Below are 19,569 nucleotides of genomic sequence, written 5' to 3'. Positions count from 1 at the left end.
GTTTAGAAATAGAGGGAAGGGAAAACAAACTCTGATAAGTTGAGAAATTGGGTCTTCAGGATATTTGTAACTAGAGAAGAACCTCGTTTCGTTTTTTCGCTTCCGAATTTGTGATTCATAATTTAGCCCTTTAGCTTTATGACTTCATATGATTTTGATTTTCGAGAGTTCTAACTTTGTTTTTCTTTCTTTTGACATTGACTCCTTTTGATTTAGAACTTTTCTTTCTTTTCTTTTTGAAGCTTCTAACTATTCTGTTTTTGTACAATACATTCTCTTCTCTTTTTACAATTCATCCAATTCTCAACTCGTCAGCTGGGTACGCTTTTTATTGTGTGTAGTAACGGTTCAAGGATTGATGATGAAGAAATAAAAAAGTTTTTAGAAATTGGTGAAGGCTCAAGGGGGGTAACTAGAGCAAAAACTATTTTTTTGGGTTTTTAACATTTATTTGGCTATATCGATCCAAAAAGGGCCTAAATTCTCTCCTAGGATATGGCGTGGTGATCAAGTAAGTGGACGTGTTATCTTTATATTCGGAAATCATTTGTGTCATCACTCAATAATTATTCAGATGAGGCTTTTGGCTAGATTCTCACAGGATATGGAACTTAACTGTTCTAACCTTGGTCTCGGAAACTTACTGCTATATACAATCAAATGATGATGCATGCCATTCATGAAAAGATGCAGAAACTATTGTATGTATATTAGTCTGAGTTCGAAGAACGAATTTTTACTCTATTGCTATAATGAGACTTCTAAACCATTTGTTCATCATAGAAAAATGAAAACAAGACATTTAGTACTAAACAGAAAATTATTTTGGTCTTTTCGAAATATTTTAAGAAAGAAAGAAATATAGAAATATAGAAATATACTTAATATATATAATATAAGAATACTATATAATAAATGCTTAGTTTTTGCAGAATGTTACTATACCACCCCTAAACAGAAATATGCTTTGTTGTCAAAGTATGGAGAAAATGAAGGAGATTACCATAGGAACATGAGCAAAAATAGCAGTGACCTGTACACTGTTCTTTGTTATGAAAATATACTACCCTGAAACAAGTTTGGAGCGTAGTTTGATAGATAAAGAACAAAATGTATATGGGATAACTAAAAGATAAAAACGTAATTATTCTAACATGAAATTTTGGGGGTATTTTTTTTATTTTTTTTTTATTTTTTTTTTGAATCCTATTTTTCTCAAAAGGTATCTCTAACCATATAGAGGGTTTTTACAAGAAGATAAAATCATACGTTTATCCAGTATCATTTTGGTTACTCTGGGGGCGTAAGATTTTAATTTTTTATATCCTCAAGTTTTTGAAAAACTATGTAGAGATGTTTTAAAGATAACTCATACAAAAGCTGTGATTTCTAAAGCTAAGTTTGAAAAACAAATCATAACAGGTGATCTTAGGCAACTTTCGTGTGGGCTCTTATTGAACCCAATTCAGTCAGATTGTGGCTTCAGTTATATGTGTTGGGGGATTTACTGTGCAAGACTTAAGATGTTTCATACAAATATCATGGTAATATGGGCAACCCTTAGTAACACGTAACTGATCCTCAAACCACCCTTAGAAGAATAGAGATTGCATACTTCTAATGGTTGGTCTATGTAGAATCTATTGCCCATTTTGTTTTTTTTAGAAAATAACATAACTATTGATGTATCGAGAAACTCTATTATAAGCACAGGAAAAACAAGAACTTTTATGAAAGGGTGACAGAAGGGTTTTTCTTTTTAGCTTTTTGGGTTTTTGTTCCTAAATTACTTAAAACAATAACAAAAAAAGAAAAAACTACTAAGAAAAATCACTATGAGGAGAGTGATCCACCCAATAGAATGAAAAGATTTTTGAATTTAGGTGACTCAAATTGTGAACCATCCCTTGGTTTGGCCTCCCTAGATCTTCCACCTCTAGCTTGTTTTGCAAGTAGGCAAATCTAGTGAAGATGACTAGCTCTATTTCTAGATAATCTAGTCTCTCCTCTCCTACTCTCTAGTTAGCCCTAGTTAAAGCCATTCTAACTAGATTGTAAGATGAAACTTGAAACAACTAGAAATTACCCACAGAAGGAAAAAGTTTTCAAAAATAAAGGCCCACAGTTGCCAACTATCCCATGGTTTGGCATGCCTATGGAAGACGAGTGATAAGAGCCCAAAACTGTAGTTTTAACCCCTTAATAATCATACTGTTAGACCAATTATGTGAATAATAAGTAAGAGTTAATACTGATTACGTGTTTTTATGCATTTCAGGCTTCAAAGTCCATTATGTGCGAAATGTGCCACTTTAGCGAGATAAAGGAGCAAAAGTCGTGAGAACTTCGAATGCCATATCTTTGGACTCAGACCTCGGATTGAGGCCTACCTTATGTCAAAACGACCGGCTCGGAAAGAGCTTCGCAATGGTCCAAGCCTTGACCCAATCAGAGGAGCAGAAGTGGACGAAAAGTCTGTGGAAGCCAACTGCAGCTGAAGAGGCCTTTTTGGACCGAAAGAATTGGGTTTTGGGCCTGATTCTCTGGCCCAAAACATGGCTCCAAGCCCATGCACGATTTTTGGATCTGGATGTATAAAAACAAAAGCTTCATTCTTTGTTAATGGCAGTTAGGTTAGGAAGCTAATGTTAATGGAGTTTAGGGTTAGAAAAAGTTAGATCTAGATTAGTTAATTACTTAGTTTTCATTCCATTAATTAGTTTCATTCTTTGTTTTAGCTTAGTTATTTAAATCATTGAATATCATTGTTATTTTTTATTAGATCAATAAAGTTAATTATCTTTATTCACAATCTTAGTTTTAAATTCAGTTTAATTTAATTATGTCTTATTGTTATTATTGTTCTTGTGTTGAGAATGGTAGTATAGAAATTTCACACCAAACACATCACTCTCACCACTTGTTCCTTGTGTTTGAATAATTGAATTCTATTTAAGTCTTGAGGGTTTAAGAGTGGAACAATTCCTTACTCATTATATTGCATGAATATGTTTTGAGAGTAAGAAATATTGATTTAAACGTAAGAACGGTAGGATTTCGTATTAGTGTTCTTGTAGCATTAATATTTAGTCTTCTATTATTTTTACGGTTATCAAATGGGCTTCGCCATCTTAATCTCGTTCATGACAAGAATTCAATTGCTTGAATCAAGGGCAATCCCCCATTCTCTACCCACCCACCCTTTTAATTTTTCATTCTTATTTCTTGAATTTTCGAACTGTTCTTCGTTTGGGGCATAGGGGACTCTGGATTCACAGAGAAAAACACTGCGGTGAAGGTATTTCTAAATTTTCGAAAATTCTGAAAATATTCATACATAATATATAATGTGTTGTTGATTTACTAGAATATTTTCAGATTTTTCAGAGTTGGTTTACCTTGTAAAACAAATACGATCTTTACAGTACTGCATTTCAGTTTTCACACCGTATGTTCTTGAAAAACAGACAAGTAAGGTTACTTATGGAGTTCTAAAAATTCTATAATTTTTACAGGAGTATCTATCCTAATCCAGGAGTTTGTAGTAAAAATTGGATGAGTTTTTTATTTGTTTTGACCTCCTAAATAGTAGAGTGTTTCCAGTGTGTTTCTGCAGTGTTGCAAACACTTAATATCTGGAACACCATCCAATAAGGAGAGGTTGTAGACATCCAATTGCTCTAAATTTTTTACAGGAACAACTAGAATCTGTCAGGAGTCTCCAGTAAAAATTTGGAAATTTTTGGATTTGTTTTGATGGGTTAACCATTCGGTTGTTTGTATTGTGTCCGAAAACGGTTTCGCAAACTTTGGAGGGCTGTAGAGGGACTTTCACTGCTCCGATCGATCTGAAATTTTACAGGCTACTTGATAGACGTCTTAGCAAATTACTGTAAAAATTTCAGATTTTTGGAGTACGATAAAAGGCCTAAAACTTGAAAACCCTGGAGCGCGCCCGCCCATGTTGAGCGCGACCGCCCTTATTCACTGTAATTTCAACTTACCTTACCTTGCGCCCGCGCCCAACCCGCGCCCTACCCGCGCCCAACAAGGAAAATTCATCCGAACAGCCCAATTTTCATAGGTAAATGCATATTTTTATTCCTTAAAGTTATTAAGTGTTTCTAACTTGTTAAATACACTTAAATCGGTGATACAAGACGCTATTCAAACGCTGCGTAGCAAAGGAGGCATTGGTACTCCTTCTTCCACTCCTCGCCTCTTCTGTCAGAGGAGTTTTAATTCTAGTATAATCAGGCTTGTTTTTCATAGAAATAAATACAACACGCCTATCTAGAATTTCACACACTACACTTGCATCAATGGCTAAAGAACAAGAGACTCCTCTCTCTGATTTTTATAAAGCCCTAAACGATGGCCCTAAGTCGTGCATCGTTCTTGCAAACCTAGTGGGGGATTTTCGAATCCCCCCTAATATATTTAACTTGTTACCAGTTTTTCATGGTTTAGACCACGAGAAGCCTTACCAGCACATGCGTAGGATAGACCAAGTTCTCACTACATTCCATCATCCTAGCGTAAGTCCAGATCAAGTTAAACTTAGGGTGTTTCCTTTCACCCTAGCCGACAAGGCGGCGTCTTGGTTAACTGCCCAAACGCCAAACTCTGTGGACTCATGGGCTCAACTTGTTCAATTGTTCATGGAACAATTTTACCCCACCTTGAAGACGGATGAAATGCTTCACAAAATTCATTTTCTTTAGCCATAATCCTCATGAATCCTTTTCAGAGGCCCGGAATCGTTTCATCGATCTTCTCATTGAATGCCCAAGATCATAATCTTGCGAAAAGACACGCTTTGTTCGTGCTTTCTTCAAAGGGCTTTCACATTATCATAAGGAGGTTCTAGATATCATGTCCGGGGGTAGTTTTCTTAGTAAAGGAGCCTTGGAGGCTTATACATTCTTAGAAGATCAATCTAAGAGGAACAACAATTGGGGAGGTAACGATTCCTCCCCGCTCCTCTCCTTCTTCTCGTGAGGTTAAACATGATCCCGAAGCTTAAAACTCTTATCGATGCCCTCACTAAAAAGGTAGATGCCATCTCTGTTTCAACAACAACCCACTCCGGTCATGAACATTAACTCTACTTTCGTTGTAATGTGCATTTGTAGTCTTGAGCATTCGACTTCTATTGTCCTCTTGTCTATGCACAACCACCACCACAACCACCACACTTCAACCCGGTTAACTCAACACCAAGGACAAGGGAACTTAGAGGACCAGAATAGAGGTTTAGTACCCATAACCCAGAACTATCAACATCAAGACATGAACGCCAACAAGCTTTAATTCCAATACAACCATCTACGACAAAGTAGTAGTGACCTTGTTGGAGAAACAAAATCAAATTATGCAACAAAACTCCAACTTAATGAAAGATCAAGATGATCAAAACTCTAATATGATGAAACAAACAATGCAAATGATGCGTCTTTGTGCCAAAAGGTTATTGACATGTCTTCTAACCAAAATAATAACCAAAAAACCGTGTTTCCAAGTCAAGCAATGCCTAATCCTAAGTCAACAAACACGCCCGAAATAAAAGTATTGATTGTAATGGTAATATAAACCAAGGGGACCTACAGTGATCCACTACCCTTCGTTCGAGGCGCAGTAGTTGATAACCAAGTGACTATGCCTAAAGATTACCCACAAACTAAAAATGATACCATACCACATACTATAATAGAAGACCTACAACCTGTAGAAATTACCGGTTAAACCACAACCAAAAGGGAAAACATTACAAGATCCAATAATAGAAAGTGAAGACCCTACACCTGTAGAGGTTCCAATATGGATACCTAGATGGAAAACGGATAGAGATAAAGCAAAGCCTAATAATACTTTTATCCCTTCTGTTAAAAATAGCGATAAAGCACCATATCCCCAAAGACTAGTTGTGTTTAAAAATGGCGAGAATTTTGATGAGATTAGGGAAGTGTTTAAAAATTTGACTATAAACCTACCTTTTCTAGAAGCTATAAAAAAGTCTACTGGACACGCTAAGTTTCTAAAAGAGTTGTGCACCAAGAAGAGGAAAACCAACATACCCCACGAAGCATTCTTAACTGAACAATATCCCTCTTTATCTGAACATAACGGAATTATTAAGTACAAGGACCACGTCATCATATCAGACAATGCACCTTAGGTGATACCTTCATAACAACTGCTTTATTTAGACACGGGGCGAAAGTGTTAACTTACTCCTTTTTATTTATATAAACAACTGGGTCTAACAATACTTCAACCAACCAAAATGACTTTGCGGTTAGCCCGATCGTTCTATTAAGTATCAAGGGTGTAGTTGAAAATATTCTTGTTAAAGTTCAGATTTTTACTATCCTGCCGACTTTGTTATTCTCGACCACGAAGTTGCTCATGATTCCATTCCCATCATCTGGGAAGCGCCCTTTCTTGGCAACCGCCAATGCCCAAATCAATTGTCGGGATGGCTCAATGACTCTTTCTTTTGGAAATCTTTCGTAGAAGTTAACATGTTTAGACAAAAACAGGGACAACTAGGTTTGCCTATAGAAGGAGAAGTGAAGTCCATTGAGAGTTTTGTACCTCACATTAGTGCGGTGACACTTTAGTCCCCACACTAGTAGATACCCCTCTTATGGAAGAAGACAAGGATCACAATTTCAACTCCCTAGACGTAGATAACATCGAGGAAGATTTCCTTCGACTCCTTGAGTTCTCTCCTATTGACATCCATTCATCTCTTGACGCCATGACGGAAGAAGAATTTTCGCCCTCTATCCCAGTGATTCTTCTTACCCACCTATTGAGGAATGTCTTGCATATCTCAAGGCCTCTGATGATATAGAACTAAGAACACTAGTTGAACACCATTCACCCACCTCACATCCTCATGTCACTCATTCACCTTCCATCATGAATGTTCCTCGCCCTCTACCTTTTCAAAGAACCATTGAGTTTGTACTTGACCTTGGCGTTTCTCCTATGCTTCATAACTATCTAAAACCAACTAGTGAAGAAGTAACACCCAAGGACAAGCCCACCGACACTTTTTCATTTTTTCCATTTTTCCTTCTCAAAATTATCCACATCCCACGATCTTCCACAACCATCAATTTTTCTCACGTTCATTTACTTGGCATTCCCCCGTGGGAGGACAAAGAAGAAACCATATGCTCGATTAGGTTTTAGATCTATAAGGCTTTACTCTCATTCCACTAAGCTACATCATAGGAAATCTTGGTGCTTAATTACGTTTGATGGTGCATTCCATGTTAATTATTTGTGGAAAGACCCACAACTTTTAGATTATTGATATATGGGAAACCGCATGTAAATACATATATATCACTTTAAGTCTAGGGAATCGACTTTAAAAGACCACGTTTTAAAACAAATTTTTACAAACCTGTTTTCAAAAATTTGTTTGGGGCGGGTGTTTGGTTTTCCATGCTTGATCACTAAACTTCCTATTCTTACCCCACACCGCTCAAAAAAAAAAAAAAAAAAAACGTTTTCCACTCCAAGTTTTACCTTTTTTGCTCTAAACTCCGGTTTCACCCCTTCGAGAGCGACCACCCTCATCTATCGGACCTAGGAGCGCCGCCATGCGCAAGCCGAGCGACCACGCGCTCAAACACTTGGAATTCTAAAAATTTCAGGAGCGCCTAAGCCAAGCGACCCGACGCGCAAAAACACGGGAATTCTAAATACACGAGGCGAATTTCGGCGCCCCTAGTCGAAGCGCCATGCGCCCGACTTCGTCGACCGAGAAAAATTCAGTTTTCCGCGGGTTGTTCGGTTCATTCGCGGTGTTCCAGGCGTAGTTCGAGATGACATCTCCTATAATAATACCGAACAGATCTTTCAAAGATTTGTTTCAAAGCACTACTTATGGTGCTTGGTTTTGATGAGGTGATCACACACGAAGTCGGGAACCGCTTTATGGTTCTTGCTAGCATTTGTTCTTGGACTTGCCATGCCCGCTGAAATACAAGACCCATGGTGCTATTGGGTAGATAATATGTATGTCTACACTTATGAGTTTTTGCATGAGTCGTATGGGGCAGGCATTTTCCGTATCGAGGACCAAGGGGAATATAACGTCGCCCTTGGTAGCCTGTCCATGAACATAGGAACTGTTATGTTTTGGATCATGCTAAACATTTTAGGGGAATGACATTTTTCTTCTGTGAATGATGCCACTTGCAGCGTCTTCCTTGCTTTAGCCACGGGACGTATGTGCCATGACCTTCCTAAGACCTTAATGTCTAGTTTAGCATGAGCCCATAGCATGAGGCATAAGTATCTTCTTATGCCTATATTAGTTTGCCGTATTATACTATGTTTCTTCCCTGTTTTTTGTGCCCCTTTCACTTGGGTTTGGGGTCGACATTGTTGTGAGACCCACCAATTCTATTATTCGATCTTTCCGCGTAATGACTTGGCAAAGGGTGGAGGATACAACCTCATCAGGTTGCACCTTACACCCCATCCGACCAAGTGGCGCTTAACAGGTTGGCATCCGTAGATGATAAATGGCGGCAAGCTTGGCAAATTATCATGGCATGGCAGGACGCGAAGGAACCTCACTTCTTTATAGAAAAGGAGGATGACGAGTTAAACGCTGAAGTGGAGGTATGTTTTTAGTTTCAGTTAGTGTCTGCTTATGTCCCAAGCAATTTAATTCTGTTAACCCCATAATGGGTGGAACTCTTATAGAGTTGCGTCGGTTTTTTTATTTCCTATATTAGTATGTTCTAACCTTGTTTTGCAGATGTTCCAGAATTTCACGCATTTCCATGGTATTTTTCTACCCTCTTTATTTAAATGCTTTGAGGACAAAGCATGCTTCTTTTTTGGGGGCATAGAAATACGTGTAATTAAGGCATCTGTTAGGATATAGAGATGTATAATGTGCACTTGTTTTCTAGTTAAAATTTCAAAAATTCAAAAATATAAATAAAAAGTATGCTATACACTTAGGAATATTAGTATTGTTTTCTTTCTCCATGCTCTTAACAATCTAGAAGTCTCAATGTATGTTGCATCGGAATAATTGTTAGAAACTTAGGTTAATATGTAGGTAATAATCTTTGCATCTATCTATAAATTTATTACATGAGTATCTATGATTGTTAGCGATAAGTTTTTCAAATCTAGGCTAGAGTACTTATTCTACAAATCCTGTGAGAATATAGCCTAAAAGCCTTTATATGAAGCGAAACATTTGAGAAATGACACAAGGGAGAAGTAAAATCCGGATAGAGAAATCACACGCCCACTTGCTTGATCACTAAACCATATCCTAAGCGAGAATTTAGGCCCTCTTTGGATCGATATAGCCGAAATTCAAACCTATGAATTATTTTCCGCTAGTAAGCCCCTCGAGCCTTTCTTTAGCCTTCCATAAACCACAATTCCTTTACCCTGTTACAAAAAACAAAACAAAAATAAAAATCAACCTACCCAATTTAGAATAAGTCCGAGAATAGAATGAGGAAGAAAAGAAGAGAAGAAAAACCGTGGTAAACAAAAATTAGTTAGTTGCTTCAGAAAATAAAAAAAGAAGTTTCCATCCAAAGAAAAGAAAAAAAAAAAAAAAAAAAGAAAAGAAAAAAAAAGAAAAGAAAAAAAAAAAATAGAAATAAATAAAAACTCCAAAAAATAGAATAAAAGGGAGTCAAAGGCCAAAGAAAAGAAAAAATATGGCTAAGGATGGAAACAAAGTGTAGAAGCAAAAAGTAAATAACAAGGTTTTCTCTAGTTACATAATATGAAGACTCTATTATCTCGGACTTGTCCTCTAGAATATTCATTTCCTTCCTTCTTAAACCATCTCCTAATCCCCATGAACACCTAATAAAGACCTCTAGCTCAATTAGGAATAGGTTAGTGTGATAGTAAGTGGCGGATGTGTTTGATCGACCCCGGCTTCCTTGTTGTCATTGAGATTGTAAGGTAAAGTGTGCCCACTGCATTAATCGGAGTAGTTAAACTTGAGTGGAAAAATCAGAGTGGTTTTGTCTTGACATTTATGTGAGGACCTACTTAAGGGACGCTTATTCCGAAGTTTTTAAACGGACTCGCTATTACATTTCATAGTATTACTCATTGTTATATGTTTATTTTAGATGATTGATTATTATGCATATATTAGCTTAGGATTCTCGACCGGTTATTCTTATGTAATTGCTAGAGAGATGTATAGATAGTTGAGCATGAATAAGGAAACAATAGTTTTATTTTCTTAGTCGTTGTAGTATAGATGAAGTTTGTGAGTACCTTCATGGAAAACTCTCACGAGGCTATAACTTCGTCCACTAGGGAATTCCTAGTGGTTTTAAGGCCTTGTTGCATATGGTCAATGCAATCGCACTTTCAGAAAACGAGAGTAGTTAGAACTCCATTTTGGCCACTTATTCTAATTTCTCATATTATTTTGAGGACAAGCAAAAATTTTTTTTGGGGGTGGTTTGATAAGAGCCCAAAACTGTAGTTTTAACTCCTTAATAATCATACTTGTTAGACCAATTATGTGAATAATAAGTAAGAGTTAATACCGATTACGTGTTTTATGCATTTCAGGGCTTCAAAGTCCATTATGTAAGAAATGTGCCACTTTAGCGAGATAAAGGAGCAAAAAGTCGTGAGAACTTCGAATGCCATATCTTTGGACTCAGACCTCGACTGAGGCCTACCTTATGTCAAAACGACCGGCTCGGGAAAAGAGCTTCGCAATGGTCCAAGCCTTGACCCAATCAGAGGAGCAGAAGTGGACGAAAAGTCTGTGGAAGCCAACTGCAGCTGAAGAGGCCTTTTGGACCGAAGATTGGGTTTTGGGCACGATTCTTCGCCCAAAACATGGCTCCAAGCCCATGCACGATTTTGGATCTGGATGTATAAAACAAAAGCTTCATTCTTTGTTAATGGCAGTTAGGTTAGGAAGCTAATGTTAATGGAGTTTAGGGTTAGAAAAAGTTAGATCTAGATTAGTTAATTACTTAGTTTTCATTCCATTAATTAGTTTCATTCTTTGTTTTAGCTTAGTTATTTAAATCATTGAATATCATTGTTATTTTTTATTAGATCAATAAAGTTAATTATCTTTATTCACAATCTTAGTTTTAAATTCAGTTTAATTTAATTATGTCTTATTGTTATTATTGTTCTTGTGTTGAGAATGGTAGTATAGAAATTTCACACCAAACACATCACTCTCACCACTGTTCCTTGTGTTTGAATAATTGAATTCTATTTAAGTCTTGAGGGTTTAAGAGTGGAACGAATTCCTTACTCATTATATTGCATGAATATGTTTTGAGAGTAAGAAATATTGATTTAAACGTAAGAACGGTAGGATTTCGTATTAGTGTTCTTGTAGCATTAATATTTAGGATTCTATTGTTTTTACGAGATATCAACGAGACATGCTAAATAACCATGAGAGACAATCGTAAGACACCTTCACTCAATCCCCATCGCCCTCTACTTTGTTTCACATCTCTTCTTTATAGAGGAAAGACTACTCAGCGTCAAATGTGAGATTGAAAGAAAAATGCTTATGTAAAAATAGAAAATAGGGAAATGAAAATAAAGACAGGAATTGTAAATAACAGAAATAGAAAAGTTATTCTAAAAAAAAGTATAAAATAACGAAAAAGAAAATTGTATACTTGCTCCATAGGGGTACATTACTCAAATCACGAGTAAAAGTGCTAACAAGGAATATGCAAGGTATACGTGGACTCAAGGCTCCGACACTTACAACCACACACTTCAAGTGGAGTAGTCCGGTTACCTTTATGATTTACTCCCAGGGAATGCATCGATAAAACATAACATGAATCTTTTATAGTCAGATATTAAAGACTATATGTGTGGTCATTTTAAGTCAGATTCCCCAAGACTATGCATATGAGATGGATGATATGATGTTAACTATATACTAATAGTCTAAACATGCAGTTGGGGATCTTTATAGAAAAACATATGAAAGTATTTACCCCCAAACAGAATAATATGATGCATTTGGAGTGTAAAATGAAGAATGATAAAAGAAAGTTTATGTAAACCATCATGGAACTTATACAGTAACCCGTCATTGAATTGTCCAAGAGAGTGTGAGTGTGGTAGTAGTTATTCTTCATGAGGCTTAGATGATGCGACATATGGCAAATTAGGGTTTTCAACCACTTGAATAAAGGGATCATCGTATGCTCTCAAGAACTCAAATTCCACCTTAGATTCTATTTCTTCTTTTTCTGGCACTTCAATAAATACGGAGCTTTTCTCATTTGGAATGATAGTCTCGGGAGTTTGTATGTTGGACAAAGTCTCTTTACTGGGAAGGTTTAGAAAATTATGAAGGATTTTAAAGGCAATTGGTTTAAGTGCGAGCTTGAGGTTTCTTTGAAATGATTTAGTGGTGCAGTCCTCAGAATTTGATGGATTTTTTATGAATGGAGGTTGGCTTTTGAGAGGTGTTAACTTGGGGGAATGATGGTCCGGGGTGGTTCTTCATATGATCTCGAAGACTCAGGGAACTCTTCATCTAGCTTTGGCGTTTCCACAAATTTGTGGTTCATATTGGCAATATTAAGGATGTCACAAATTTGTTCCATCAACAAGTCTTTAACAACCAAGCTAAAATTAGATCCACTTTCCACTATAGAATTTATATCCTCTTTTCCAGGCACTTCATTTTCTTTATCCTCTTTATCTAGAACTTCATAAATTTTCTCAATGTCATCATCCAAGTTTGTTAAGTTACTCTCTAACACAGGTTCTAGAGTTTCTTTTGTTGAAATGTTCTCATGCATATAGTTATCATCATAGAATCTGGAATTCACACGATAGTCAGGTGGATGGTGATGAGGTTTTAATTGATCATAAATATCAGGATGGGCTTTAGCAATTGACTCTGTTATAACAACACCTTGTTCCTCTTTTTGGTTGGGTTCTAGATTGGTGGGAAGAATATTAGTCTCAGATGTGGTATCGATTGAAATAGATTGGAGAGAACAGAAGGTCTTTTCTATTTGTTGTATTTGAATTGTTTGCTTGACCATTGCTTGGTAAAGTTGGTCTATGATGGATGGTGGAGTGGAATATGAATTTGAAATGCACGGTGATGTGAATGGTAATGGATTGTTAGTGAACCCATATTCTAACTGACCGGGTGGATATATGAATGATGGTTGACTATTTGTGGTGGAATTCCATGAATTGTTTGCATGATTAGAAAACTCTGGGGTGTATTGGGTATTAGGGAAATTTGAAATTTGAGGTTTGTAATCGTAAGAATATTCCTTAAGAGGCTCGAACTCGGTATATGATGTGCATTGAGACGCCCAATGATACAGACTACCACAACAAGAACAAGGTTCTGGGTTTGCATTGTAATTCCATGACGGTTGCGATGCAAATTGATAAAACATGTATGCTCAAACAAGAATGATGCACAATCTGCAGAAATTCATTTGTGACCTTGAAGTTTTTGAAAAGTTTGCATGCGTTGTCTATAGATTAGAAACTATGCCCTGTCTGAATTTAACAATGGGCGCGAAACTGGGTTTTGGGAACTACACGTGTCAAGGGAGAAGATTGCTACTTCACCAGATGGTGTGCCACCAAGAATCTCACCCACAATATTTCTGAGGGAGGGGAGTGAGGAAGGTGGTTGGTCCACTGAAATCTGGTAGTTCAGTATACTATTTGTTCGTGCAAAATGTTTGTCCTGATGGACGTGACTAGATTGGCTCTGCTTGATTGATTTTATTTTTTTATTTTGGTCTATGTGACAAACAGTTCACGCAACGTCTGTTCTAAAGTAGGGCTTAATCCCACTTTTTGTTCTTTTAGAGCTCGGGTTTAGCCTTAGCGTTAATGTAAAGACGAGACTGAAACGTAAATCACACAATCATCCAAGCATGCTTAGTAACACAGAAGTATCCTTTTACACTTTGTAGCGAGGAGGTTTAGAAATTACCGACCAAGGTGTGCGTACACGACCTTTTGAGTGAAGGTGACATGGTGGGGTTGATGAAATGTTTGGTGTCTTGCATGTCAACCCACCATTTGAGCTTTTCCTTAAGGTTACAAGTTTAATCTAACTAAGACCCACAAGTCGGGTCGAAATGTGGCAAAGCCAATAAGATACAATTAGTTGCCTTCATGGGCCTAAAACAAATTTGCCTTCGTGGGTTTAAAACTATGAAAGAGGTAAACACGAAAATTAACTACATTTAGCTAATTAACTATTCCCTAATGATTAATTAAACAAAATATGTAAAAGCTTGGAAAATGTTCGTCAAAGATTGGAACTTCAACCCCCAAGTTGGGTTATGATGAGCGAGCGTGGTGTTACTTTTCTCGCCTCGCACATCCAACCAGTCCAAGTTGGTTGAATCACCAACTCTTGGTAAGTAAACTTAAACCAAAAGACTAAACTTCCAAAACTTACAGTATTTTGTATTTATCCTAATTAATTTTTTTTGTATTTTAATTTAACTATATGATATTATCTTAATCTAATCATGCATAAACAACAATTAATAGAAAATAAAACCTAAACATGCTACTAAACTAATTTAATGTTTAACTTTGTTGATGGATTACTAATTCATTTTAATTAATAAACATTTTTAATTTTTAAATTCCTTTTTTAATTAAATTTTTGGTTTTGAAAACTTAAAACTTTGCAAATCTATCTACTTTTTATCTACTAACAGTTGAATTAAAAAGACTAGGGAGTATTACAGTAAACTTATGAAGATTTTGAGCTAACGGAATCTTCGTCGGAGAAAATTGAGGTGCGATGCGGGTGAATGAGGCGCGGACACGTGTCATATGTGGGCGCGTGTCTTATGTGGGTGCGTTTTTAACATGTGCGGGCGTGTATCGCACGCGGGTGACAGGAGCGGCGTGGGTTCTTTTGCTCCGTTTGTGCTTGTTTTTCTCCAGCAAGTTCCGGTGGTTCATCTCGTGCTATTCTCCGGCTCCATTTGCGCAGAAGTGTGCTAGAAACATGTGAAAAAGAAACATCAGTAATGAAATCAATGAAAAAAAAACTGAAAAATTTGAAATTAAGATTTAGAAGAAGGGTTCAATGAGTGATTTTTTTTTCTCCATCTTCCGCTTCCCATTTGAATCCGCGACAGCGGTGCCATTTGACTTGAGTAGAAAGTGGTGTTGGGTTTTGTTGTTGTTCATCTTAAATCCTTAGGTTGGAGGAATGGTTTGATGGTTGGAAAAATCTCTCTCTACTATTTTCTAGTCTCTCTTACTCTTGTTCTTAAGTTTTAATGGTGGAAACACTAGTTCTTTATCTAGAATAGTTGAAATCCTTAACTACACTATGGATTGATTGCAAAACATGTATGGAAATGGTTTTTATTTATATCTTGCTCACAAATTTATACTCATTCGAACTTGTCAAACGAGTATGACTAGTGTTTTGGGATTGAATAAAAAATTAGAGAAGAAATGAAAACTTATATTGAAGAGAAGTAATGAAAACTTGTATTGAAGAGAAGTAAGAACTTGGTTTAATCACTAAAGCTTGAAGAACATAAAAATGGAAAATAAGTAAATAACAAATTACACTATTAAATTAAAACATTTATTTACTCCTAATGACCAAAGATTAGCTCTAGGGTAATGTTCTTTCTCTACAACTTTGGTTTATATAGGACACCAATTATATCTTTGCCCTTTCTTCTAGAAACAACCTTTAAGCTTTGTGGGCTTTTGACCTAAGCCTATACAATTGAATTCTTGATTTTGGCTTTAAGTCCCTGAGTCCATAGCTTTTAGCTTGGAGTCCTTGAGTCTTTGAGAGTTGACTTTGACAGTTTACTTTGACTTTTCAGCACTTTTGCTTCTAAGCTGGAATCTTCTCAAGTAGCGTCAATAGCAATCCTTCTTGTGCTAAAATACACGTATTATGAATATACGTCCTAAATGGCCTGTATCCTACAAACAGTAGCAAAAGCTATAAGTTGTCTATTCATTAAGCATAAGAAGGGCATAATTGAAGTATTGTAAAGGTAATAAAATGCACATTTGGGGGCTGATCAGATTTCCTATGGACAGTTTTTTTGTGTATGTCCACAAATTCATTCTCAAGTGTTAATGTGAGATATAAGCAAGTTTAAGTCATATATGTTCATCGTTTAGTTAGAGCATCATTAACGCGCTGCCAAAATCGGTTTCTACTATGACATGTAGCAATTTATTTGGCAATTTCGATCTCCAACACGCTGCCAAATTGTTATTTCTGTCCCTGCAATTGCCATAATCAAAACCATTTTTGTGAAAATTATAGTAGTTGTTCGGACGAGACAAGTTTAATCGTCCCACTATGGAATAAAACGGATCGACTTCTATTCCTTGGGTCCAATGAATTTACATATATCTGTTAGGCCCAACAGTTAGAAATAGAGTCGTTGACCTTTGGCATATATATGCAAATTGTGGTCTCTCTCATTTTTCACCAATTCATTGTTTCTCTCATCTTTCTTCTTTCATTCTTCAACAAAAATGTTTTAACAAAAGTTTAGAGGTAAGGGAAATAAGGGAAGTAGAAGTAGCCAAAACCAAAACCAAGAAGATAGCTAGCATAACATACCTATGCTCAAAGCCGTTCAAAAAATTTCACAATCCCTGAATATGAATTATTATGTCAAAGTTGGATTTTAATTTCAGAAGATGTTGTAGTAGGAACAGGGCAAAATTAAATAAATGTGTATTCTTTAAAAAAAATCATGAGAACCTCAACAAGTGTATGGACGATGCTAGTATGAGAGGTCTACCATAAACTGGTGGATTAGTCTAGGCTCGTTTTCACCAAATCCAACATGCAGTAAGTTTATTTCAAGGTTATCATAATCAACAAACAATACTGAGTGTTAGTGGTACTAATGAGTCCGATACGATGTCCCGAGCTTGTTATATGTTTTCCAATCAAGTAAAAAGGTATAAGAACCCCTTTTTACATTTTAATTGAAAGTACAAAATGGAATAACTACTATCATGCATGCTAGAAGTGTGAATAATGCTAATAAAAAGCAAAAAACCACTTCTAGTAGTGATATTAGTGGCGACGTTAGTGGTGGTCTGGTGGATCAACAACTAACAATATTGGATTAGCCAATATTTCACTAAATGAAGACTATCAACCATCGCATGAGGTGCTGACCATTCCTCTTTTTGTGTATGTAAATGGTGTATGGTCATTGAACAAAACAGAAGCATATCAAAACCTAATTATCCCTCAATAAGTAAAGGATGAGTAGGGTATCGTTCCACTTTTAAGTGTATGTTATTTGAAGGACAGGACTGGAAAGGGGGTTTAAGGGATTAAAAACTATGATTGTAGAGATTTTAGATTCTAATGCTAAACTAAACTAAACTATTGAGAATTTATAAGAGAGGGAATTCAAGAGATTAGAATTCACCAATACTTTTAATCTATGACATTCTGCTTCATGGTTGTTCTTACAAGTAGACTACAATTAGGCAATCGAGCGAGTGCCGATGCCCTCTTAGACGAAACATCGTTAACAATTAACTCTACTTAAGGTTGTTCCTTTGTTTATGCTATTAATATCTTTTTTCCTTTTATGTAAGCTCGGGCAGGCATTCAATGTATTACCAAGAGCAACATCAAGGAGTACTTCCTAATAGGGCGGCCATTCAATGAATCACCACTTAAGGCAAACACAAAGAATACTTCCCCTAGGCAGCCACTCCCCTTCTAAGGCAACACAAAGAATACTTCCCTAACTCTAAAAAATTATACTACTAGAAGAAAAGTAAAGAACACTAGCATGATATTAATATTGCAAAACATAAACCCTATTCTATACTTCCATCCCCTAGTGTGGGCAATGGAACTAATAACTAAAAACATAAAGAATTAACCTGATTGAAGAACACCATGAACCAGAAAAATCATTAAACCTTAAGCACTGACTTCATCTCTTCCCTTGAAGGAGGAGATTAGCCTTCCATATAGAAGGAAGAACACGAAGAACGAGAAGAAGAAGAGTCGAAGAACATAAGACTAGAAAGACTAATTTATTAAGACTCAGATAGTTAAAACCGATCTTTTATTATTAATCTCTCTCTGCCTCAAGTTCTGGAGACAAGAGTATAAGTGAATTGGCAAATTACATGAGGCACTTAGGTCCTTTATTTATAGAGATTACAATGAGCTCTAGAAGCATTCCAAACCATCATTTGTTTCCTAATACAAATAGACTTCTTTTAGAGTCCAACTTCGTCTCCAAAACTGATAAGAAATTGGCTATAGTGTCGATCCATGCGTCTGGACGCACTATATTCAAGCGTCTCAGTCACGATCAATGTGTCTGGACGCTCGATCCATGCGTCCCAGACACGTAAGCCTATTTTGTCTCTTCAGCTCTATCCTTCTATCCGCTTTTGCAGGCTTTGGTCCAATCAACGAATCCTTTGGCCTTGGGCTTCCAAATAGGCTTTAAAATAGGTCCAAGTCGCATCTTTAATAGCTCCAATTCCTTAGCCTTCTCCATGATTGTCCACGGGCTTCCCATGTGATCCTTAATGCTCCGAATTCCTTTGTTTTACCCCATTTTCTCTAATATTCCACAAAACTCTCTCTTTGACCTGTAGAATCATAAAACATAACTTACAAATACTATTAGTCTACTAAGATGGCTAAACAAGAGGCATAATCGAGGGTTAAATAGCACTTTTTGAGCACTTATCACAACTCCTAACTAGCATTTTGCTAGTCTCTTAGCAAATAAGATAAAAAATAGATAAGTGATCAAAATCACATCCTAATAACAAAAATAAAATCCTAACTCACTTTCCCAGGTATCGCGATTGCATTATGCAACAAGGCTTTAAACCTTTAAGTTCCCCAAAAATGACGAGTTATAGTCTCGTGAGGGTTTTCAGGTGATATACCCACAAAATCAATCAATAGCATGTTCAAGAATAATAGTATTTTTCAGAGAGAGAAATTCCTTACCCACTTAGTGCTTACTTCAACAGACAGTCTCCATTGCTAACTACATTGCTGCAAAGACTCATAAATTATGATGGGAGATAGTAAAAATTGACAAAATTCTTAATCAAGGCTTATGTGTGTACTTAGTCAATCTCCTATACTCTTCTATCTAAGAAACGGAATCCCTAATTTACCATAGATAGATAATCTCGACTTTCAATCCTCACCGGTCATACTCTCAGAAAAGAATCTCTCAGAAGATGGTCTACTATTTTACCTCATGTATGTGGGGAAAAGAATAATGCATACGAACATCCCACATATTACATTGAAAAACAGACTTCTGAATAAAAGTAGTCTCATGGAAAGAATGGCAATCACATATGAAGTGTCGGGTCCTTCACTTTAGCATCATCTCACCTATTCTAGACTTCACATCATACTATAGTGATAAGTCATGGGTTGTAACTTGGCTTGGGTATTGGTTTATGAAGGAAAGGTAAAAAGAATTCTAAGGTTGTTTCTGAAAAACACTAAGGGTTTTGCTTCATTCTTTG

Source organism: Coptis chinensis, chromosome 2 (genome assembly GCF_015680905.1).
Source record: "Coptis chinensis isolate HL-2020 chromosome 2, ASM1568090v1, whole genome shotgun sequence".
NCBI classification, from domain to species: Eukaryota; Viridiplantae; Streptophyta; class Magnoliopsida; order Ranunculales; family Ranunculaceae; genus Coptis; species Coptis chinensis.
The sequence above is the reverse complement of the archived record's forward strand: the minus strand, read 5'-3'. Positions refer to the sequence as shown.